Source organism: Eutrema salsugineum, unplaced genomic scaffold (assembly GCF_000478725.1).
Source record: "Eutrema salsugineum unplaced genomic scaffold, Eutsalg1_0 scaffold_3, whole genome shotgun sequence".
In the NCBI taxonomy this organism is placed as follows: Eukaryota; Viridiplantae; Streptophyta; class Magnoliopsida; order Brassicales; family Brassicaceae; genus Eutrema; species Eutrema salsugineum.
This window is the reverse complement of record NW_006256756.1, coordinates 5,341,632-5,367,507: the sequence shown is the minus strand read 5'-3', so window position 1 is coordinate 5,367,507 and position 25,876 is coordinate 5,341,632. Positions and strand designations below refer to the sequence as shown.

At 39.2% G+C, this 25,876-nt stretch overlaps 1 pseudogene; it reads left to right on the top strand.

Moving 5' to 3' along the window:
- Positions 1–1,426: 1,426 nt before the first annotated feature.
- On the top strand, positions 1,427–10,939 carry LOC112085295 (annotated as a pseudogene).
- The last annotated feature ends 14,937 nt before the right edge of the window (positions 10,940–25,876 follow it).

Below are 25,876 nucleotides of genomic sequence, written 5' to 3'. Positions count from 1 at the left end.
GAGGATTATTAAAGGCCAGATAAGCGAATGGAACAAAGTCGTTTTAATCGAGGCTTTGCAAATGGTGGAGCAGTTCGCCACCGCGAGGTTTCGAAAGACGGTCGGTCAAGTCTAGCTGCCCGACAGTTCGACCTACCTGACCAAATATTAACCTAATTTTGTTACTATAAATAGCCTTGTAAGCTTATTTATTATGGGATCCGTAATCTACCATAAATGCTATAAACTCGATATTCTTTAATAATCAATTTGCGAATAATCTTTTACCTCGCTAAACTGTGAACTTGATATCACTTCGCGCCTACTCAATCAATCAGCTCGATCATTCACTTCGATAAGCTCATCTTTCTTTTTGTCAAGCTCAAACTCTATTAATCAAGAATCTCGGAGTCTCTCCTTCAATACTTACGAAACTACCCTCCCGTGCGTCGACGTTACAACATTTTATTTGTATTATCTGATGGAATGGTATGTTTGGTATGGAGACAAACGTTGGTTGTTCAATAAGGTATTCTTTGCATAACTAGTTTGCATAACGTTTTTTCAAATTTCAATGGTGCTTCTTGTCGTTTTCATATGGTTTTTAATTACTCTGACGTGGGACCTAATTAACTTTTATTCCCCATGTCTTAGAATAATTTGCCGTGGAAAGTATGTGGAACATCATAGTTGATTGGAGACTTTTTTTTTTTTGGTAAAATTGATTGACACAGGACAAAAAAATGTGTTATGCAGCAGAATAAACTTTTTTTAAAAAATGTGTTATGCATGCAGAATAAAGTGATTTAAAAAAGTCTGACATGCACACAAAAGTAGAAATGTGTTGGACATATAAGGTTCTTTTTTTTTGTACTTCAAAATCATTTTTTTGTACTTTTAATTGCTTATAATATATTAAGTTTCTTAACAAAATATTCACTTAAAGCAATTCTACCAATCCAAAATCCTCGTAAGTTTAAGGTATGATCTCTATATATTTTTTGCGTAATAATTTTTATTTGAAAAGAATATTTTCATTTAGTGAGACATATATTATACATATTTCGTATTGATTATCTTCAATTATTATCAATAAACATAACATTGTTTAGATCTAAAGAAAATTATATATGTATATTTATCTTGCATCTTCATAATTATATATAATTACTTACAATAACTGCATGTTGAGGCATCATCGATAATATAGCTTCTTTATATATTCTTTTTACATATTACATTTGCATCATTTTTATGTTTTCCACTATTCAGTCAAATAGGATGACTCGCTAGATTTGTTTGATCTGTATTTGTTTTAAACAATATGCTTGATCGGTACTTATAATGCTTGATATGCATTATTTGATTTGCGTCACCACGAAATGTTTCAGAAGCCAATAAAAAATAGTTTGTGGAGGCAGCAGAAGCCTAGGTGACTAGTGAAGTTATGTCGATTGTTGTGGATGTCACAGGAGTATCAGATATGGTATCTAAAGATGCAAATCGGAGTGGAAGTTCAAGTACGAGCACTCATGGTGAAAATATCTATGAGAAATTGAAGAAGGCGGCTCAGGATGGAGATATAAAAAGACTCTACCAGTTGATAGCAGAAGATCCAGACATTCTAGGTCACTTTGATAAACTGCCCTTTTGTGAGACGCCACTACACATTGCAGCTGAAAGAGGGCAAACTCATTTTGCCATGGAGTTGATGAACCTTAAGCCATCATTTGCTTTGAAGCTGAACGTGTCAGGTTTCAGCCCGTTGCATTTAGCCCTGCAAAACAAGCATACTCGAATGGTGAGAGGGATTGTGGCAATTAACAGCGGCTTGGTGAGCATCAAGGGAGAAGGAATGATTACTCCTTTGCATCATGTGGCTCAAATTGGCGATGCAGAGTTGTTGAGTGAGTTCTTGTTCGCTTGTCCTTCTTCCATAGAAGATTTGACGATTAAGTGTGAGACAGCTGTGCACATTGCCGTGAAGAACCAGCAGATTTTGGCATTTAAGGTTCTATATGGATGGGTCAAGAGAGAAAACAGGAAGAAAATCTTGGACTGGAAGGATGAAGATGGTAACACAGTCTTCCATATTGCTGCATCAATGAATCAGAATGAGGTAAATGTCTCTCTTATTATTTAGTTTTTCCTTTTCCTCGAAAATATGTTCAGACATTTCTGTTTGACCATAAAAATGGATAGTTATGCTCTCATGAACACAGAATTTGCTCTCTTTTTTTTGAATAAAATGTTAAATTATATTCAAAAGAAAAATACAACTGTTTTACAACTTTTCTCTTGACCTTTTCTTACATAATCCCAAAGTTCTGCAACCTATAATTTGTGATGAATTATGGAATCCTTGTAGCAAACCAAGTTTGCAGTCCGTCTTCATATTTCTTCACTCCCTCTCTGCGTATTGTGCTGAGTCTATTTCGGAGCATCACATCGAGGCGCTTGGCAAGGATGTCTCCTGGAACATGTGGTTCTCCGTGTCTCCTGTTGTTCCGTTCGCACCAAATTGTGTGAAGCGAAGCTTGGAAGGTGTACCTGATAATAAATTCCTTCGTCGTGTTTGTCGCCGGCTTTGTTATGAATTCCAGAATCTCCTCCCACTTGGCAGTGTACTCGGCATTCATAATCCCACCAACCAATTCCTTCCATATCTTCTCTGTATAAGGGCATTCAAAGAAGAGGTGTCGCCGTGTCTCTAGAGGCTCTGCACAGAGAGTACAACCAGGAGCTGTATTTAGGTTCCATTTGACCATTCTTTCGCCGGTCGAAAGTCTATTTTTCGCGGCAAGCCAGGTGATGACAGAGTATTTCGGTGTTGCAAAGGAAAACCAGATCCCTTTATGCAAGTTCCAGGGAACCTTCTGTCCACGAATCTGATCCCAATTTCCTGAGACACAAAAATATTTTTGTAGTTCCCTCCTTTTCCACGCCACAGCATTTTGTCTTGTTCTCCCTGAACCCGTTTGTCCTTTTGTTGCTTAATTTCCTCCTCCACTTTATTTAGCAGCGGGTTGCGATGTGTCCTCCTTTGATTTGTGGCCATAACAGCAGCCAGCGTTGAGTTTGCTGATATGCCCATGTCAATGCAACCTCTTGGACCAAAAACCTCCATCAGTGGACCAAGAGAACTCCATTTATCAAACCAGAAAGAAGTCATCGAGCCACTTCCGACCTCCACTCTGTAAAAGCTGTGAGCCAGTTCTCTGTATTTCAGGATTTTTTTCCATATCCAGGAGCCTAGCGATGTAGAGTCCTTTACTGACCAGAGAGATCTTGTTCGGATTAAATGTTTTTTGACCCAGTTTACCCACAGAGAGTCTTTGGCGGTAAGTAATCTCCAGATGAGCTTTAGAATACAGACCTTGTTGACTGCCTCAAGGGATTTTAAACCCAGGCCGCCCTCTGTCTTTGGGGTGCACACCATATCCCATGATACCTTTGCTTTTTTCCCATTGTCTGCTTGCCCTGACCATAAAAAACTTGCACATATTCTATCAATCTCAGCCAAACAAGCTTTTGGAAGTCTAAAGGCAGCCATCCAAAAGTTTATTAAGCTGAAGATGACCGATTTGAGCAATTGAAGCCGTCCACCAAATGAGATATGCTTCACTGTCCATGAGTTTACCTGAGATTGAATCCTTTCCATCAGAGGGGAATAATCTGCCTTAGTCATACGTCGGGTGAGTAAAGGGAGGCCCAAATACTTTACTGGCAAGGTACCATGTTCAAATGGGAATTCTTGGAGGATTTCCCCCCGCAGCTCCTCGGTTAGACCAGCCATGTAGACTGTAGATTTTGTCAATACTTATGCGCAAACCCGAGTGAGTTGCAAACTCAGTAAACACCTCTAGAATACCAACTATAGACTGTTTCTCTCCAGCAACAAAGACCATCAGGTCATCCGCGAAGCATAAGTGTGTAAGCAACAATGCTGAGCATTCCGGGTGATATTGAATCCTTCCTTCAGCCGCGGCTCGATCCAGTCTTTTAGAGAGTACGTTCATACAAATAACAAAGAGGTACGGCGATAGGGCACATCCTTGTCGCAAACCTCTTGAGCTACCAAAGTAACCGGCTAAGTCGCCATTGACTTGGACAGAGAAAGAGGCCGAAGAGATACATAAAAAAATCCAATGAATATACTCCTTTGGAAAGTCCATCGCATGCAATGTGTTGATCAGAAAACCCCACTGGACTGAGTCAAAAGCTTTGGAGATGTCTATCTTCATAGCACATCTTGCTGAAATGTTCTCTTTGTGGTAGTCTTTAACAAGCTCAGTGGCAAGAAGCAGGTTCTCCATGAGCAATCTGTTTTTAACAAAAGCAGATTGGTTTGGTGTGATGAACTTTGGGAGGATGATCTTGAGGCGGTTTGCAATGATTTTTGAGATGATCTTATAGATCACATTGCAGCAGGAGATTGGCCTATAGTCTTTCATGGTCACAACTTCTTTTTTCTTCGGTATGAGAGCCAAGATGGTAGAGTTAATTCCCTTTGGAAGGAACCCCATCTTAAAAAAGGATTGAATAGCTATTACCAAATCCTTTCCAACGATCGGCCATGTTGCTCTGTAGAATTCTATGGTAAAACCATCAGGTCCTAGAGACTTTTCCTTAGGCATAGAGAATAAGACTCTCCTAATTTCCTCAGCAGATACTTCATGAGTCAGTAGTGTTTTGTCGGCATCAGAACACGTAAATCCCACGATATTCCGAAGTTCCTCAACCTCCTAGGGAGCAAAGTCAGCTGGCTTATCATTGAGAAATTCCTCAAAGTGACGTACAGCCTCAGTTTTTATATCGTCGTCACTAGTGGCTTTTGTTCCATCAGGGCGAACTATCTCTCCGATCTTGTTCCTTAGTGTTCGCTTTTTAATGGCATTGAAAAAGACTTTGGAGTTTTGGTCACCAACCTTTAGCCAAAACAGTTTTGCCTTTTGTTTCAAATACTTCTCCTCAATAGAAGCAAGGTGGCTCCATCTTTCCCAGGCTACTCTCTCATTATCAACAGCTTGGCTCGTGGAAGTGTGCATCGTGATCTCTTGAAGATCACAAAGTTTTTGATATGCCTCTCTGGTTTTTTTTGTGATGTCACTGAGCATGTTTTTTCCAATGCTCCGCAGAGAGGGTTTGAGCCCTTTGAGTTTCTTGCTAAATCTGTATAAAGCAGATGTCGAGTGGAACAGAGGGTCTGTTCTTCTCCAGTTATTCTCCACACACGTAGTAAACTCTGAGCTAGTAGTCATAGCGTTGGTGAATTTAAAAGGTCTTCTTTTTGGCGGCTCTTTACTCTGAATTTGTATGCGGCAACGCAGGTGATCTGAACAGCCTCCTGATTCAAAAACACAATATGATTGTGTGTTTCTTGCCATCTATTCGCTATTAACCAGAACTCTGTCCAGCTTTTTGCTAATCAAACCCTCATCTCTCCGATTACACCAAGTGTATCTCGGACCAAGGTAGCTCAAATCCAAAAACTCGCAATACCCAACAATCTCTTGAAAGTCCCTCATTCCTGGAGTGATGACTGGCAGATTTTCATACAGCGAGTGTTCTTCGCTGTCGAGAATCTCGTTAAAGTCTCCACATATGATCCATGGTTTTCCTTGATAAAGACCTGAATCCTGGTGATTTCGCAGATCCTCCCACAGCTCCTTTCTCTCCTCTGCAGTATTCATAGCATAAATGAATGAAAAGAACATTTCCTCATCTTTCCCTTCTAACAGTATCGAACATGAGATCATTTGTGGTGATTTGAAAATAGGAGAGACACGCACGTTCTGCTTCCAAACCACCCATACTCTCCCCAGCCTGTGGTGCTCGTAATTACCCATCCACGACCAATCACGGAACACCTCTGAAATGATCTTGTTCGCCTTCCTCTCTGTAACCTTTGTTTCAATAAGACAACCAAATTCAAATCCTCCACGGTTTACCCAGTCCTTCACTACAACTTGTTTACTTTTTTTGTTAAGTCTCCTTATGTTCCAAAAAAATCCTTACATCAAAGATTTTTAGGGAAGGAGCTTTTCTTCTGAAACCCGGGACGAGGTGCCTCGGAATTTCCCATCGGTTCAGGTACGAGTTTCCTCTGATTACCTTTCGCTGCAAGTCTTTGAGATTGCCGCGTTGTGTGCTCAGTTTCCTTACTAGTCTCGTGTGTTGTTTGGGAGCTTATGTCTTCTTCCCCTGGGTTACTATCATTGATCTCTTGCACCTCCTCTGATTTGCCCTGGTTTTGTCTGACTCCGATGTTACTCATATCGCTGAGCTCTTCTCCATTCTCCCCCTTATCACTAAGAGCTAGGAATCTTGAGTTTGCAAGGATACTCACTTCTCCAAATTTGGATTCTTTTGTTACCCGCTGTGGAGATTTGGCTATCCGATTTGGGGTGGACCACTCTCCATCTTCTCTCTCTGATGTCTGGTGTGATGGTATTTCTACCTCACCCCCCTTATCAGATTTTTCCTGCTTTCCACTTTTTCCACTGGACTCTGTTTCTTGCACTTTGTTTTGCACCGAGTTTTGAACATTTACTGTTTTGCTCTCCAAAGTCGGAGAAGTTACATTTGGAGGGCCTGGAACCTTTTGCATCACACATTCAGCTTGTTTATGTCCCCACTTCTCACAGTTTGTGCATTTGGCTGGCAGCCATGGATATTCATAGGAGAAACTGACAACCTGACCGTTTTCCATCATGAAATTGTAAGACTTTGGCAGGGGCTTTGTGAGATCCACTTCGACAAACACACAAGCAACTTCAAAACTTTTGCACAATTCCGTATCCGGGTGCAAGTGTTTTGGCTCTCCAATTGGACTAGTAAGGAAAGATAGTCCTTTCCAGGCAAACATTGATCGCGGAACGTTTTTTACCACCACCCACACTGGTACAGATCTCATCTCCGGTTGCATTTCCTCTGCAACTGGACTCCATTTAGAAACTATGACCGGCACATCGCACAAGTTCCACATTCTTCGTTTCAACACTCTGTTTCTAACCCCTTCGTCTCTGATCCTGAATTTCATCGTTGTCTTGTCAACGACGTACACATATATCTTCACCGACTTATCTGATAGAGACCAGATATTGTTAACTAGCACGTGAATCTTCCTGACATACGGTGCCGTGTCCAGGAATTTTCCCACAAGGAGATCATTCCATAGTGGTGGAGAATTCTCCAAAATTTATTTCGGAACTTTGATGGTTTGAGATCCATCAATGTCGTCGACTGTGTATTCGTAACTCTGCATCAAAGGCTTGTTTTGCACTACAGCAACCCACGAACCGATCGGACTCTTGTTTTCTTCTGACTTGTTTTGTACCGCTAACGCTGAATTCTCCTTCGGACTCCTACCCAACTCCTTCTCAACCACGTTCGCTTCCCCCAGAGATGTTCCCAGAGAGCTTGGTTCGATCCCCGACCCTGTGATCACGTCCTGCGGTGGCGGAGAGGCCGCCGGCGGCAGCATCTTGTCGAGGAAGTTAGAAAACCCTAGATCGCACTTTTTCTCGCCTTGTTAATAAAACCCACCGTTTTTCTTCGGGATCAATTTCTCTTAATCTCTTGTTGGTTCCCAGAATTTGCTCTCTTAATATAGGTTATGAAATTTCTGCGTAAAACGGTTAAGGTAAAAGCCAAGAACTTGGATGGCAAAACCGCGATGGACATACTTCAAAGTCACCAATCTCCTGGATTCCTCAAAGCAAGAAGACTTCTCCACAGTGCTAAAGAAAGACTACTTGGTCATTCCACAACGAGTCTTGCGGGATATATGAGCAAAAATCTAACGTTTATAGAGAGACGTAACATTCGCTTGGGGCTGAGAAATTTAAGCATGACCGGAGACATGTCTCTAAACACTAGCAACCGCTACGATGCAATTCTTGTGGTGGCGGTACTGATAGCAACAGCTACATACCAGGCTGGTCTCAGTCCTCCCGGCGGAATTTGGCTGGAAAATTCAAATCCAGGAGATGACTATGGATTTCGATTCTGCCTTATTTTTTAATGTCCTCAACGGGTTTGCCTTTTTATCATCTTTATATGTGATCATAATCCTCATAATTGGACTCCCTCTGTGGAAGTTCATCTATGGCTCAACGGCCGTTTTAAGTACCGCAATGATAGCATCATACCGCACTATACTCCCCAATTCAAATGGCCAACTCGAAGATATATCAACGGTCGTCCTCACCTTTGGATTCCCATCGATTATAGTAATTATGTTGGTTGTTACTGTCATGGCATTCATTGTTGATAAATATCGCCGGCACCGAGTGGACTTCCAGGCGAGCTGCTTCAGCTCATGTGATGCATCGCTCCGTCACTTTCTTCTATTGTTTATCGGGCTTTGTTTAATGTTGGGGTTTGCAGTATATGTTTTAGGTCTTAATTTGGTTGATATGTTGAAGTAATTCAGAACTTTGAGTTCTTTCTTTCTCTCATGATTATCAGTAATGTATTATATGGAATCAACGATCTTTAAGTATGATTCCTTGTTTGGCTATTCATTGAATTAAGAACACATTCCTTTGAAACGTGAAGCTCTCCTCTACCCGACCATCACAATAGCTGCTCCCAACGCTGGATCTCCTCCGCCAGAGTTTTCAGAAATGCCAGTCTCCCTGCTGTGTGATCTGCAGGTTGCTGCCGAGGCTTTAGAGTTAAGAGTGACTTGCTCAGTGGATATCACCTCAAGCTCTCTTTCTTTTCTGATTTTTCAGGTTATGCATCTGTATTTTGCTCCTTCAGTCTCTATATCTTCATGGACTACTTTGGTTTGTATCCATATGCCAGCCTCTTTCGCCTTTGTGCGATCCTTTACTGCAGTATGCAGTCCCTTTCCGGCGGTATGCAGTACTTTTCCCGGTCTAGTTCTGGATATTGGTAATATGTTAGTTTCAGTTCCTTTGTGGCAGATTGGAATGACTTTCATTAGTATACCTATTTCTCTGGTGATGCTGGTTGATTTCTCCTTTATGGAGTTTGTTTTTCTCCCAAAATTTCCACTTGGTTTGAGTGGTATTGTTTGTTGGAACCCAATATTAATATGCATTTGGATTTGTATTATTGAGTTTGTGTGTGAATAAGAAATGAAGTTTAATAAGCAAATAGGCCTTATAAATTCATTTAAGATTTGGGTTTGAGCCTATGAAAATGAATTGTTCCTATTGGCTATGAATAAAAGTGGAAGTGTAATTGTCCCACATTGCTCACCAAGGAGAGAAATATCTTGCATATATATGACCTTCTCATAATAAGGGTCAAACAGCTTTGTGGAGTAAAAGGACATTGTGCAAAAACACCTACGCACGCCGCCGTCGCCGATGCCGGTGCTGGTGCCAGGCCCGTGCTTGTGCTCATTGCTCATTGCTCATTGTATTTTTAGTTGGCTCTTAGGGTTCTTGGGCTCTATAAAGCTGGGTGTGGGTCGTGGACTTCTCAGTTCCTACGAAATAATTTTTGCATAATGAAAGGATAAATCTTAGGAAATAAAAGATTGCGTTCAGATAATAACGAAAGATTTCCAAATCCTTTTACTTGTGGAAAAAGGAGAATATCTCGCAAATATTCCTTTTTGCCAAAGCTTATTCCGTGCAGATCAAGCTGAACCTTCCAGTATAAATAGGCGCCCTCTTCTCTCATTCTAAATCATCGAATTTTTGAATACACCAAACACACAGCAAATAATTCTTTCAAGCAAATCCCTCTCGGCTTAATATCGTAAGTGTCTCGAGAGCTATAACGTAGTATTATTTCAGTTCACAGATTCTATTATGGGTGTTGCATAATAGTCTCTTCACGGTTATATCCTGGGATTCAAAAATCACAACAAACCGTCACACATTACGGGCGATTTGAGTTAAGGAAAGAGATCATATCTCGACTCTGTGTTTTTCGTCTGTTTTCAATCAGTTTTTAAACTCTCGTTTTAATCTCTTACCTTAACGTATCGTTTATAATATTGCTATTTTTCATTCGTAATTTCAATCGGATTTTTGCGGTCTTACAATCTTAACTCAATAAATCCGCTTCCTGCTTATCGCTTGAATCAGATTGAATATTGCGAATCAGTTTTTATAAACGATTTTGGCAAAATGAGTTTTTAAAATCGATCTACAAAGTCTCTACAAAAGTTTCTTAGCTATTTCGTAGAACTTTTGATATGTTAAAGACGAATCTTCTAAAACGGTTTATGCGGCAGTCATAGACAGGACCGCAAAACGTGGTAGGGTTTAAGAACGTCTTCAAAAGACGATTCTTGGGAACACCTATTTTTGAGTTCCAAGAATACCTATTGGTAATATCTATGGAAACTCAAAGTGAATCTTTTTTGGAAAAAACGCTGTTCATAGCGACTTAAACGTTTTAATCGTTGATCTGAATCTTGGTTCTCGATACTAACTTCGGTTATTTTCTGTAAACAGATTCAACTATGACTAACGGTGATGTCAACATGACTACAAATAGAAACTTGGGTGAAGCCAGGATGCCAGCATCGATAACCGCGAGATTTCAGCCCGACAAGTTTGATGGTTCGAACTTCAAGCAGTGGCAAGAAAGGATGCACTTCTTTCTGTCGTCAATGCAGGTGAACAAGTACCTCACAGAGAATCCCCCAGAGGCGCCAGAAGGAAACAAAGATGCTACGATTCTGGCTACCGTTGAAGCGTGGAAGCATTCAGACTTCTTATGCAAAGGGCACATCAAAAATCGTCTGGTGGACCAGCTGTTCGATGTGTACAGCGATGTCAAAACTTCCAAAGAACTTTGGGATGCTTTGGAAAAGAAGTACAAGTCGTACAATGTTGGCTCTGGAAAATTCGCTACAGCGAAACTCCTCAAGTTTGAGATGGTGGATTCTCGTCCCATCATGCCACAAGTGCATGAGCTGGAACTAATCTTTCAAGAGATTAGGACTGAAAGAATGAAGCTGTGTTAGACATTCACAGTGAACTGCTTCATTGAGAAGCTACCTCCAAGTTGGGCAGACTTCCAGAACTATCTTGCTTACAAGGAAAAGGCCCTGTCTCTGGAAAATTTGATCTCCAGATTCCAGAATGAGTTACTAAAACGTGACAGAGTTGGAAAAGAAGACGGTCAGATCATGACCCATGATGCTAACGTGGCTGAATACAAGAAAAAAGGGCGTAGACAAACCATCCAACAAGGCTGTGCCTAACAAGTTTCCTCCACGAAACAACACTAGCTTCAAGAAGCAAGGTCAAGCACCCATAAAGAACAGGTTCAATGGAAAGTGCAACTACTGCAACAAGCTTGGACATAAGTCTTCAAAGTGTCGCCGAAAGGCTAAGTCTGAGAACAGCCAATCTCACTTGACCGAAGCAGACCTGTGTGCAATGGTTACAGAGGCTAACTTAGTGGAAGAGAACCCCAAGGCGTGGTGGTATGACACAGGTGCTACCACACACATCTGTATTGACAGAGAGATGTTCAGTACCTATCAGAAGTGAAAGACTGATGATCAAATGAATATGAGAAACATCTCCCAATCCAAGATTGAAGGTACAGGAAAAGTTGTGTTGAAAATGACTTCAGGCATGGAGGTTACTCTCAACAACGTGAAGCATGTTCAAGACATGAGGAATAACCTGATCTCTGGTACTCTGATGAGCAAGCATGGATTTGCAATCAACTTTGAGTTTGACCAGCTGATACTTAGGAAGAATTGTATTTTCATAGGAAAAGGTTATGTTAAGTCAGGATTGATCAAAATGTCTATAATGACAATCCTGAAGAAAAACAAAGTTATAACTGATTCCGAAGATTTAATTAATAAGAATCCAGTTGCTTATGTGGTTGAGTCTTCTAATATTTGGCATAAACATTTAGGACATGTTAATTACAAGTCTATTCAAAGACAAATGAATTTGAACATGATTCCAAAATACAAAATTAGCAAAGACAAATGTGAAATTTGTGTCCAAGCAAAACTCACAAAAACACCATCACCTCATGTTGAACGAACAACCGAACCTCTTGGATTAATCCACACTGATCTGTGCGATTTAAAATATCTACCATCAAGAGGTGGTAAAAAGTATTTTGTGATTTTCATAGATAATTGTACAAGGTACTGCTACGTGTATTTGCTGCGTAGTAAAGATGAAGTCTTGGACAAATTCAAAGGGTACAAACTCGAAGTTGAAAAACAACTGGCAAAGACCATCAAAATGGTCAGAAGTGACAGGGGTGGAGAATATGATGGACTTTTCAATGAGTTTTGTTAGATAAACGGAATTATCCATCAAACTACAGTCCCCTATTCACCTGAATCCAATGGAGTTGCGGAATAAAAGAACAAAAACTCTAAAGGAGATGATGAATGCAATGTTTCAGGAATCTAGGACACCCCAAAATCTGTGGGGTGGAAGCACTGCTCACCACAAATTATATCCTCAACAAAATACCTCATAAGGTAACTGGCAAAACACCGTATGAACTTTGAAAAGGTAATGTACCTTCGTACAAATACCTGAAAGTATGGGGGTGCTTAGCAAAAGTCGCAGTGCCACCTCCTAAGAAGGTCACAATTGGACCTAAGACTGTGGACTGTATCTTTATCGGAAATGCTCACAATAGTAGTGCTTATCGATTTCTGGTACATAAGTCAGATGTAAATGTCCAAGTGAATACTATCATGGAATCAAGGAATGCTTCTTTCTTTGAACACATATTTCCATATAGGGATAAAAAAAAACTACTAAACGCACTCGTGAAGAGAGAAATGCAACTACTTCTATGAATGAAATGAAAGTAAAACAGGTTGAAGATGAACCGAGACAAAGCAAAAGAGCAAGTAAGAAAAAATCTTTTGGTGAAGATTTCATGATGCTCTTTCTTGTTGAGAATGAACCGAGATTTTACACAGAAGTCATGTCTACACCAGAAGCTCCTTATTGCAAGGATTCTGTCAATAGTGAGATGAGTTCTATAATGCAGAATCATACCTATGAGATAACTGACTTACCTCAAAGCACTAGGGTGTAAATGGATCTTCAAGACCAAGCTAAAAGCTGATGGTTCTATAGATAAGTACAAGGCACGCCTTGTGGTGCAAGGATTCAGACAAAAAGAAGGTCTAGATTTCTTTGACACCTATTCTCAAGTTACGAGAATAACTTCGATCAGAATATTGATTGGTGTAGCAGCCTTGCGAGGTTTGGAAATACATCAGATGGATGTTAAAACTACCTTTCTAAATGGAGATTTAGAAGAAGAGTTATACGTGAAACAACCCGAAGGTTTCGAAGTTAAGGGTCAAGAACACAAAATGTGTAGACTCGTGAAATCATTGTGTGGACTGAAACAAGCTCCAAAACAATGGCACGAAAAGTTTGACAATGTGATGATATCAAATGGTTTCAGCATTAATGAATGTGATAAATGCATCTACTACAAATGGTCATACTCATTGGAAAGCAATAACTAGAGTGTTGAACTATTTGCGATACACTAAGAGTTATGGGCTGCACTTTGGTAAAGAACCAGCAGTGTTAGAAGGGTACAGTGATGCCAATTGGATTTTAGATTCTAGAAATTTCAAATTCACAAGTGGATTTGTCTTTACACTCGCTGGAGCAGCAGTATCCTGGAAATCTTCTAAACAGACACTCCTGGCCCAATCAACCATGGAGTCTGAGTTCATAACTTTAGACAAAGCAGCAGAAGAAGCAGAGTGGCTTCAGAACATTCTGGAAGATATCCCGATGTGGGAAAAACCAGTCTCAGCATTACGTGTACACTGTGATAGCCAGTCAGCTATCTCCCTTGCACTGAATAATCTATACAATGGCAAGTTTCATCACATACGAAGACGACATAAGACCATTACGCATCTGATCTAAAGTGGTGTACTCACAGTCAATTACATCAAGTCAGCGGACAATTTAGCGAATCCGTTCACTACAAAAAAGCATGAAACTGGCAACTGCATTTTACGACTATTAAAACAGTCGTTAAGTTTTATGACTGTTTCACGACTACACCCCGACGAAATAGTGACTGATTACAGTTAGTCGTCAAACAGTCGCTACATAATAGCAAATACAAACAGTCGTACTTTAGTCGTTAAGTCCCGACCAATTTACGACTTATTTGTCGAGTCGCTTAATAAAAAACACGTGTTTTAACTTTTGTGGTAGGTGTACTGATTTTTAACGACTAAAAAACCGCAGTCGCTATTTAGACGCAAACCAGTAGCAATTTAGTCGTAAAATTTTCTATATATACAGACCACACATCTTCTTTCCATTCACTCACAATCATAATCTATAAGCTCCAAAATTCTGGAGAGCGTTTCTAGATATAATGTCTGGAAATTTCAGTAATAATAATTATAATTGAGAGTGGATGTATAAACGGATCGACGAAGAGACGGGAAATTTCCATTCGGAATTTGTATCCGGAGTAGAACAATTTATGAATTTTGCGAACAACCAGACGCTAACGCAGAGTAATGGCGGTAAATTTTACTGTCCTTGTAGTGTTTGCAAAAATAATAAATTTTTGCCAGGAAAAAAAATTTGGAACCATCTCTTTAGTAAAGGGTTCATGCCAGATTACTTTATTTGGTATAAGCATGGAGAAGAAATTACTATGGATTATGAAACTAGTTATGGTAATACAACTCATTTAAATTGGAGTGAAGAAGATGTGGGTAATGTAGTAGGAGATAGATATGTGGATATGGTGAATGATGCATTTCATGATAATTATCATCAAGAAGATAGTTATCAGAATGTATAAGAACCGGTGCGTAACCATCCTCAACAATTTTACGACTTGTTAGAAGCTGAGAAAAAACCATTATATGATGGTTGTCATGAAGGTCACTCACAGTTATCTTTAGCTGCTCGGTTCATGAAAAATAAACTAGATTATAATATGAGTGAAAAGTGTGTGGATTCGTGGGCATCTTTGTTTACAGAGTATTTACCAGAAGGAAATCAGTCAACCAAGTCACATTACGAGACAGAGAAATTGATGGGAAATTTGGGGCTTCCATTTCACAAAAATTGATGTTTGTATTAACAATTGTATGATCTTCTGGAAAGAAGATGAAATGTGGGAGGAGTGTAAATTCTGCCAGTCACCAAGATATAAGCCTAACGAAGGACGACGTTCACGAACCAGAATACCATATAGTCGTATGTGGTATTTACCTATTGGTGATAGATTGAAGAGGATGTATCAGAGCCAGAAGACTGCAGCGGCAATGAGATGGCATGCTGAGCACCAAGCAAAGGAGGGTGAAATGTGTCATCCCTCTGATTCGGCAGAGTGGAAATATTTTCAAGATTTACATCCTTGGTTTGCTGAAGAACCCCGTAACGTGTATCTTGGATTATGTACAGATGGATTCTATCCATTTGGCATGTCTCGTAATCATTCGTTATGGCCTGTGATCTTGACTCCTTATAATTTACCCCCTGGTATGTGCATGAAGACTGAGTACTTGTTCCTCACAATACTGAATTCTGGGCCAAATCATCCGCGTGCTAGTCTCGATATCTTCCTCTGGCCTCTTATCGAGGATTTAAAAGAGTTATGGTGAACTGGGATCGATGTATACGATGTATCTTTGCAGCAGAATTTCAAATTAAAGGCTGTGCTGATGTGGACGATAAGCGACTTTCCCGCGTATGGCATGTTGTCAGGATGGACGACCCATGGTAGATTGGCTTGTCCAATTTGTTTGGACGATACAAAGGCATTATATCTGCCTAATGGAAGAAAGACGTGTTGGTTTGATTGTCATAGAAGGTTTCTCCCTCATGGTCATCCATTACAAAAGAACAGAAAAAACTTTTTGAAGGGTAGACAAGCTAATGAGTCACCACCAGAGTCTTTGACAAGTGACCAAGGTTATAGTGAGCGCATAGAAACTGTCAATCCTGCAAAAACGTCTGACTGTGGTGGAAACGGTCATGAAAAAAGATGCCTGGATATGGGAAGTGGCATAACTGGCACAAAGAAAGTATATTTTGGGAGTTACCTTACTGGAAGGACCTCAATCTCCGACATAATCTTGATGTGATGCATATAGAGAAGAATTTCTTTGATAACATCATGAATACTCTAATGAGTGTGACAGGTAAATCGAAAGACACTATAAAGTCAAGATTGGATATAGAATGATTCTGTGATCGGGCACACTTACATCTTGATGAAAATGGGCAAGCTCCTTTTCCGGTATACACATTGGAAGAAGCTGATAAAAGAATGTGTGAAAGCAGTACAATTTCCAGACGGTTATGCGTCAGACTTAGCTGCTTGTGTTGATATTGAAAAGGAAAGCTTGCCGGCATGAAGAGTCATGACTGTCATGTTTTTATGGAACGGCTACTTCCATTTATCTTTGCAGAACTCTTGGACCGTAACGTCCACCTTGCATTATCAGGTACTTTATAGTCTATTTAATAGTACATGTAAAATTTCTGATTATAGTAATTTATTTATAATTGAACTTTAATATATATATATATATATATATATATATAGAGGTGTTGGAGGATTCTTTCGTGACTTATGTTCAAGAACTTTGCAAAAAAACAGGGTCCAAATCCTAAAACAAAACATAGTCCTAATCTTATGCAATTTGGAGAAGTTTTTTCCACCATCATTTTTCGACGTAATGGAGCACTTGCCTATACATCTTCCTTATGAAGCTGAATTAGGAGGTCCTGTGCAGTATAGGTGGATGTATCCTTTTGAAAGATTTTTCAAAAAACTGAAAGCAAAAGCGAAAAACAAAAGATATGCATTAGGATCGATTGTTGAATCATATATCAACGACGAGATTGCTTATTTTACGGAGCACTACTTTTCCGATCATATACAAACAAAATCGAGGTAAACTCCAAATGGGTGAATTCATATTTATAAGTCAATATTGGCCACATGGTAATTTATATTTATTATGATGTAATGGGACAGGTTAACAAGATTTGACGAAGGTGAATTCCCTGTATATGATGTCCCCAGAGTTCCTGATATATTTACTCACGTAGGTCGGCCAAGTGGGCAATTGCATGAAATATGGCTTTCAGAAAAAGATCACAAAATTGCACATGCATATGATTTGCGAAATTGCGATTACTTTCAACCATTTGAGAGGTATATCGAATTTCATCATTGTCAGATATATAATCTAGTATCATTTCTTGTATAATATATGTTTGTGGTGTACAGGATGTTCGAAGATTACATTTGCACAAAATATCCACAACTCTCTGATAAAGAAATTCTGCAAAAAGAGCTGATGAATATCCTTCATGGGTGAAAGATTACGTATGTTTTCTATAGTTTTACTAACCATGGACGTTTTCCATCAACGGATTAATAATCAATCCATATTTACATGTGCAGGTTACTTAGTGGAACACTACAAATCCTTTTTCCTTTTTGGGTTCAGGATATAGTTCACAGACCAGTCAATAAAGCCAAAACCTGGCCGATTTACTTTACGAGAGGATATTTGTTTCATACACGGTACCATGGCATGGGACGGAAGACATGTAACTTTGGAGTGTGTGTTAAAGGAGAAAACTACACTGATGCATCTGATGAAGCTGATTTTTACGGGATCTTAACTGATATCATACAACTCGAGTATGAGGGGATGACAAATCTGAAAATCACACTTTTCAAATGTGAGTGGTATGACCCTGTTATTGGTAGAGGCACTCGAAGGAGCAATGGTGGTCTCGTTGACGTTCTTTCATCAAGAAAGTACAACAAATATGAACCATTTATTCTAGGTAAAATTAAATGATATAAAAATATATAAATCAATAAATGTAATGAATTTATTTTTGAAATTATATTTGTATTCTACAGCCTCGCAAGCAGATCAAGTTTGTTATATTCCATATCCATACCGGAAAAAACAAAAGCAGCTGTGGCTAAACGTTGTAAAAGTGAATCCAAGTGGGAATATTTCAGGACAATATGAAGACAAAGAATCAACTCTCTTGCAACAAGATAATGATGATGGTGTTATGCTAACCACAAATGAAGATATCATTGTTGAAAATCGAGTACACAGGGTAAACCCAATAAATCTCGATTACGATGTCAGAGATGCAGAACCAGAAGATGAATTTAGGTGTAATTTATCATCATCATCTGATGATGATGATGAAGATGAAGAGGATCCTTACTATTATGTGTCTGTTTATGAATAAAATTGCAGAATGAAATTGTTGTATTGTAGGATAAACTGTGTTGGTTTTTTTTACAAAAATTAAAAATTTTACGTCTGATTTCCAACTTTAATACTACTAATGGCCCAAAATTTAACCCGCAAAATAAGCCCACCTCTAATCCCATTATCAGGCCCATTATTTAGACGAAGCCCACTAATACTTAGCCGATTACACCTTAATCCCGAAAAATCTCCAAATCGATTCTCATAACCTGAACCCTAATTTCCCAGAAATTCCCCAATTTCGTTCTGATCTTCCCCAAACCCTAAACTATCAATCGATCTTCCCCAATTTCGACCCAAATCAACCGATAATCGATACTAACCCCTCCTAAATCGACCGATATTCCCTTAATCCTCCCGATAAAGCCTGAATCGATCAGTTTCCTTCTTCAAAAAACCCATCCCGAAACTCTCGACGAGCATCGATCCTAAGCCTCTCCTGGATTCCGATGGGTTGCCGTGGAAGGAAGAAACGCAGAGGAGCACGAGGAGGAGCAGCCGTGACTCCCTTATGCAATCTCATCGGCAGCATTCTGCATCACCTCAATCGCAGCATCAAGGAGCTTTTGGAGCTTCTTCTTTCTCTCAAAACCGAGCCTCTCCATTATCTCAAGAAGGCGGTAATTCTCCACACTCTCAACAAGCTCATTATGACGGTGAAGAAGCTGCATTTCAAGAACCTTCAGATGAAGAATACAGTGATGTTAATCTCTCTGAAGCTCTAAATGCCTTGCTCACGAAGCCTGGGAGAGAGGCTTATACTATGGTACTGTCTCCCATAGAGAAACCGGGTACAACGTGGTAAGTCTTCTAAACTCTAGCTTCATTTGTTTCATTCTTCAAATGATGGCTCGATGACTGCTTGCTTTGTTTTCTTTGTATCCAGGTTTGGTCGTGACAAGTCCTATCTTACCCGGAAGATTACCAAGGTCTTCACCAACAAGTTTGATGGCCCTTTCTACAGTTGGAGTCGTGTGCCTTGTGATAGACAAGAGCGTTACTTCATTGAATTCGCGGTAAGATCTCCTCCTTTTTCATTTACATGGTTTTGTTATTGTTTTTGTAACTATGTCTTATTCTAACTTCATCTCTTTGTCTCTTGTTGTTGTAGAAAACCCACACCTGGGATCCCTTGATCACTGGTGTGGTTCAAGAAAAATTTGAGAGCATTTGCAAAAGCTGGATGAAGGATATGGTCAGCACCGTAAGGACATCAAGAGTGCAACCTAACTGGATCGGGGATACACTCTGGGAACAAATGACTGCCCATTGGGACGCAGAAAAATCCAAAGATAAGAGTTCAACCACTTCAGCTGCTCGGTTGTCTTCTCAGGTCAAAAATCCTATCTGCAAATCCAGCAAGAAATGGTAACTTTCTATTCTGTTATTATTCAATAAGTGTTAGTTTTAGGAATATTATTAATAACTTACCCGCTGACATAATTTGGTTTATAATTTCAGGAAGAGGAATTAGGTAGACCGGTGAGTCTTGGTGAGGTATTCATCAGGACTCACACAAAAAAGGATGGGAGTTATGTGGATGGAAACGCAGAGTGGCTGAGACTTACCAGGAAAACTTGGAAGCCAAGTTGTCTGCCCTAAACCCTGAAAGCTCAGACAATCCTGAGGGTACATCACCTCGTTGAGAGCTAACTGTGGAAGAGCAGAACGACTTTTTTTTATAGGTAAGGTTCTCTATTCTTATTTATTTTTCTTGCTTGTCCTTTGATTCTAACATGGTTTTAGTTTAATGAATCATATGTCTGACTCTTTTTTTTTGTATTCACAGTCGACTATTATGAGTGAAAGAGGTGTACCTTATGGAGTTGGTAGCCTCTCTCACTTGTACGTCAATGGCAAGAGGAAGTACCCAGGAAGCTCTGCATCCTACGCCACTCTGCAGGAACAGCTTCAACAAGCTCAACACCAAATAGAGCTCCAAGCGGCTGAGAATGCAAGGCGTGAAGCAGGGTTTGCCAAAGCTTCAGCTGCGCAAGAAGCCAAGCTCGAGAAGCTCACCATGGTTGAAAGGTACTTGACTCAAACTGATCCATGGTTCAATGATTTTTTGGCTAGTCAAACTCCTCCATCAACCATTCCTGCTGCGAAGTCTACCACTCCAACACCTGCTGATCCGCCTGCTGCTCCGACAACACATGTAACTCAAACATCAAGTACCACCTTAGATGAGTAGGTCTCTTCTCACTTTTTTTTTAATGTCTCGGAACCTTAGGACTCTTTTTAATGTCTCAGAAATCTTAGAAGAGTATGTCTCTTCTCATTTTGTACTTCTCTATAATGGTTGTATATAGAAACCATTTGAGATTTTTTGGGTTTAAATGAATGTAGTATGATGATGAATGTATTGGTTTTTGGCTTTTTAAATATTGATCATGGTTTTAGTATTCAAATTTGCCTTTTATAGCACTGTTTATAAACAGGTTTTCAAAATTGGGGGTTTCTAAATAGCAAATACCAAATTGCAAAAACGATGCTCAAAATAGTCACAAAGCAGTTTTAAATTTGTCGGAAAAAGGTCACAGATCAGTCACAATTCAGTCGTAAAAGTGCAACAAAGTACTGTTCATTTATTGACAACAATAGCGAAACAGTCGCAAATAAGTAGGTAAATATGTCACAAAACAGTCGTAAAATGGTCGTTTAATTAACGACTAAATAACGACTAAATATTTAACGACTAAATAGCTACTTATATGATATTAAGAGTACGAATGCATTTTAGTCGTAAGAGAGTCGCAAAATTAGTCGTAAAATAGTCACTAAAAATACCGACGAAATTACGGCTGGTTTACGTCAATTTATATCACACACAATTTAGTCGTAATTTAGTCGCAAAATTACAACTATTTCACGACTGCGTTAATTAGCGACTAAGGATTAGCGACTACATCTTTCAGTTGCTAATCAGACGTAAATTGCCGATTTACGACTACTTTCCGACGTTTTCTGCTGTCACTAAATTCGTGTATTCTTGTAGTGGTTCACCAAAAGCTTGCCGCGAGATCAAATCATTAAATCATCTAAGGGAATGGGTTTATTGCCTATCACGAAAGAGGATGTTTGATGGAAACCCCTCCTACGTGATTGGAGATCCCAAGAGGTTGGTTCAAAGGGACAACTAAATCAAGCAGAATCTGAGAAAAACACTATAAAATGCTCAATTTCTATGATGATAAACAGTGCTTTCTGTAATTATGTAAGGTTAAGCTTTATGGATTTTAATGAGATAAGACCGTAGCCTTCATATACATGTATATAGAGTATAACAGGATACTTTCTATGTATATGACAGGTACATTTGGCAATCATATAGTGAGTGTGAAATGAGGCCGTTTCTAGGAGGATGAAGAGAAGGCTATACTCTCCAAGTTCACTCATGATAACTAGGCACGTTCAAGGCCACAATGAACACAATAGAGAACTGAACGCTACGAGAAGACGAAGCTGGGTTATATCTGTTGACCTGGTTTACACAAAAATCCGGGTGGTTCAAGACATCATGTTCACTTCTTGGAGAGTAAATCCGACATATATTAACAATGAGTGGTTCAAGGCTGAAAAACGCTACTTCCTCAGACACATTTAGTTTTCGCTTATACTCTCGAAAATTCCGCTGTCGAGTCTGTAGTCTAGTTTGAGTCTAGTCTGTATAGTCTATCGAGTCTGCATATGTATAGAGTCATTTCTATTCATGTGGGGGATTGTTGGAATCCAATATTAATAAGCATTTGGACTTGTATTATTGAGTTTGTGTGTGAATAAGAAATAAAGTTTAATAAGCTTTTGGGCCTTATAAATTCATTTGAGATTTGGGTTTGAGCCTATGGAAATGAATTGTTCCTATTGGCTATAACTAAAAGTGGAAGTGTAATTGTCCCACATTGCTCACCAAGGAGAGAAATCTCTTGCATATATATGACATTCTCATAATAAGGGTCAAACAGCTTTGTAGAGTAAAATGGCATTATGTAAAAACACCTACGCGTGCCGCCGTCGCCGTCGCGGGTGCTGGTGCTGGTGCTGGGCTTGTGCTCATTGCTCATTGCTCATTGCTCATTGCATTTTTAGTTGGCTCTTAGGGCTCTTGGGCTCTATATAGCTGGGCGTGGGTAGTCGGCTTCTCAGTTTCTACGAAATAATTTTTGCATAATGAAAGGATAAGTCGTAGGAAATAAAAAATTATGTTCAGATAATAACGGAAGATTTCTGAATCCTTTTACTTGTGGGAAAAGGAGAATATCTCGCGAATATTCCTTTTCGCCAAAGCTTATTCCTTGCAGATCAAGCTGAACCTTCCAGTATAAATAGTCGCTCTCTTCTCTCATTTTAAATCATCGAATTCTTGAATATACCAAACACACAGCAAATGATTCTTTCCAGCAAATCCCTCTCGTCTTAACATCGTAAGTGTCTCGAGAGGTATAACGTAGTATTATTTCAGTTCGCAGATTTTATTATGGGTGTTGCATAATAGTCTCTTCACGGTTATATTCTGGGATTCAAAAATCGCAGCAAACCATCACACATTACGGGCGATTTATTGAGTTAAGGAAAGAGATCATATCTCGACTCCGTGTTTTTCGTCTGTTTTCAATCAGTTTTTAAAACTCTCGTTTTAATCTTTTACCTTAACTTATCGTTTATAATATTGCTATTTTTCATTCGTAATTTCAGTCGGATTTTTGCGGTCTTACATTGTTGTAGGGAGGTTGATATCGAAGGTTGCAAACGCTTCGAAGCTTGTTCTATCCAAGGGCTCAGCAATCTGGTGCATTGTCATCTTTGCGTTTATAGCTGAATTTCTAATTTTTAAATTTGCACATGTTGCGATTTCAATCCCAGGTATAGGATCACTGATTGTGTTCTATAATTCCCATGGCCTTATTTCACCTCTTAGCACTATTGGTGCGAGACTTGACAACTCCTCTCCGCCTCTAGTTGTTTAAGTGTTATGGTTGCTCTCATATATCCTTGTTATGTATGTTTCCCGTCTGGCTATGGTAGGAGCGGTTATTTTATCCGGTTTGGCTTTGTTATTTGCTTTGAACTTTTTCTCCTTTGTTGGAGAGTAAGTGATAAATATAAAAATCTATTTGACCAAAAAAAAGAAGAACATTTACATTTACAATGTGCCATCATCACCTGATCAGGTCTGCTTCCAAAATTTCCATGGAATTTTGTGTCTATTATTTATGGAGGTTTTCTATAATTTCCGTTGTTTTGTTAAAAAGTGTTAGTAGCTATGAACGAGTCTTTGTAGGAATGGGGTTCATGTAAAATGTTGTAAAAAAAATACTAATCCATGTACATAGCCATTTTGTTTTTGAATGGCTTCTCAAAACTCAAGCTAAATATTTAGAATCTGCAACTTTTGGTAATGGATTGGAAAAAGAAACGTACGGCAAGAATCCATTATTTCTCAACCTTTGTATATTTAAGGTCCAACAAGACGACAAAACAAACAAGAATTTCATAATCCAATCATCTAGGAAGTGTTTGTATCATCCGTAATAAAAGAAAGATAAGGACATTTAGTTGTTGCCATAGATCCACTTCTCAGCGTTATTGGTGTAAGTAACAAGTTCTTGAGGCTTAAACCACATATTGATTTCATCTTTTGCTGTCTCTGGTCCATCATTTCCATGGATTATGTTCCTGCATTTTTCACATTTCGATAACCAAAACCAAATCTTCATAATGTCCTAATATCGAATATTAAAAGCAAAAAAACAGAACATTACCTCCCAACAACAGCTGCAAGATCTCCTCGGATTGTGCCGGCTCTTGGCATGTTCTGAAGCTGAAGGTGCATTTGCACTAGGTGTTGATTTTTTCTTACAAATTTAGTAAAGACTTTAGGGCTTTAAAAAAAATATATATATATTTTGCATATTATATCTACAAAATTATATTATTGTACAGGGTCCAATAAATTCATGAGCCGCCATTGCAAAATCTTTGGAAGGATTCCTTCGATACCAACAAGCTTGAAGCCGTTGCGTTCGAATCTGAGGAAAACGATTTCTTATAGACAAGCTATGAACATATGAATAAGAAGTTACACATGCACATGAAGACCAATCATGACTAAGCAGAAAAGGAAGGCTTTTTTTTTTTAATTACCAGTCCTCGTTGAACTCCATCGGGCTTGATACCGATGAAGGTGCGTTCTACACATGCTTCAGCTCATGTGATGCATCGTTTCCTCACTATCTTTTATAAAATTTATTGGCCTTTGTTTTACGTTGGTATTTGCAGTTTATGTTTTATGTATTACTTTGGTTTGAAGAACTCTATTTAAGTCTTTAAACCTCTTCTTTGATATCTACTAGTATCTTACACTACAATAAAAGAGTCGATTCCACACAACCATATCCGTCGGGATACGCCTTCCAGATTTCCGGCGAAAACATGTTATTTGAATCATCTGGTCGGGAAAAAAATCCGTCGGAAATTCATTGGAAATTTTCGACAGATTCCTGAGGATGGATACTTTCCGACAGATTTCCGACAGATTTCGGACAGATTCTCTGGATAAGTATACCAAGGAACTCCCGATCATTCTCATTTCATCGGGAGCACATGTTTTTCTGACGGAACACCGATGAAAATGTTGACAGACAATTCTCAACGAATATCTGACACCGATGAAAGCCGTGTATATCCAAACGGATTTCCAATGGATAATGGTTTGACAATTTTCCGACCAATTTCTCAAAGCCCCGATATTAAAATAAAATAAGAAATTTCTAAAGTTTGAAATCCAGACGGATTTCTGATCAATTTGTTTTTTACATTTTCGACCGATTTCTGACCGTATTTATATTAAAATTAAAAAAAAATTAGAAAACTAGAAATTTATATTTAATTCAAAAACCAAATTTTTTTTTTTTTTGAAATTATGTTAAATTATATTCCAAAAAAACAGATTTCTTTACATAATCGTTATTTGAAAATGAAAAGAAACAAAAACAGAGCACGAACTGTTTTTATAATAAGATTGAGCAGAGATGATTTTTCGTCCGACTTAGCTTCTGGTTCCGAACCAGATTTCGAGACCATCAGCGTAGCTGTAGTCCCCTGCCCTGCATAACGAGCTGAGACGATTGCGTACCATCTTGTCCAGATCAGAGATAAGCCGCTGAGGTGGGTTTGGGACATCACCATGACGTCTCGCATTTCGTTCTCTCCAGATCCGAGATACAGATGCTTGGAACACATATCGCAGGATAAATAGCTTTGTTCTGTCAAAACTATTAGATGAGAGGAGAGTGGTGATAGTTTCCAACTCATTTGAATACGCATTCCCGAATAGTCGACCAGCCAATTCGTACCAGATCTGTTGAGAGTAGCTGCACTCGTAGAACAGATGTGTTCTTGTTTCCAAAGGATCCTGATAGAAACTGCAAGCTGTCGATATACCACCACCCCATTGTTGCATCCTGTCTCCAGTAGTTAAACGGTTTAACATTGTCAGCCATGTTATAAACCCATACTTTGGCGTCGCGTTCTTGAACCAGACGGCTGAGCTCCACGATTTGCGAGGATTGGACTGTCTTGTAACATGCCAAGTGTGTCGCGATGAGAATTTGGATACAAAAACACCAGTCTTAGTGGTCCAGAGCG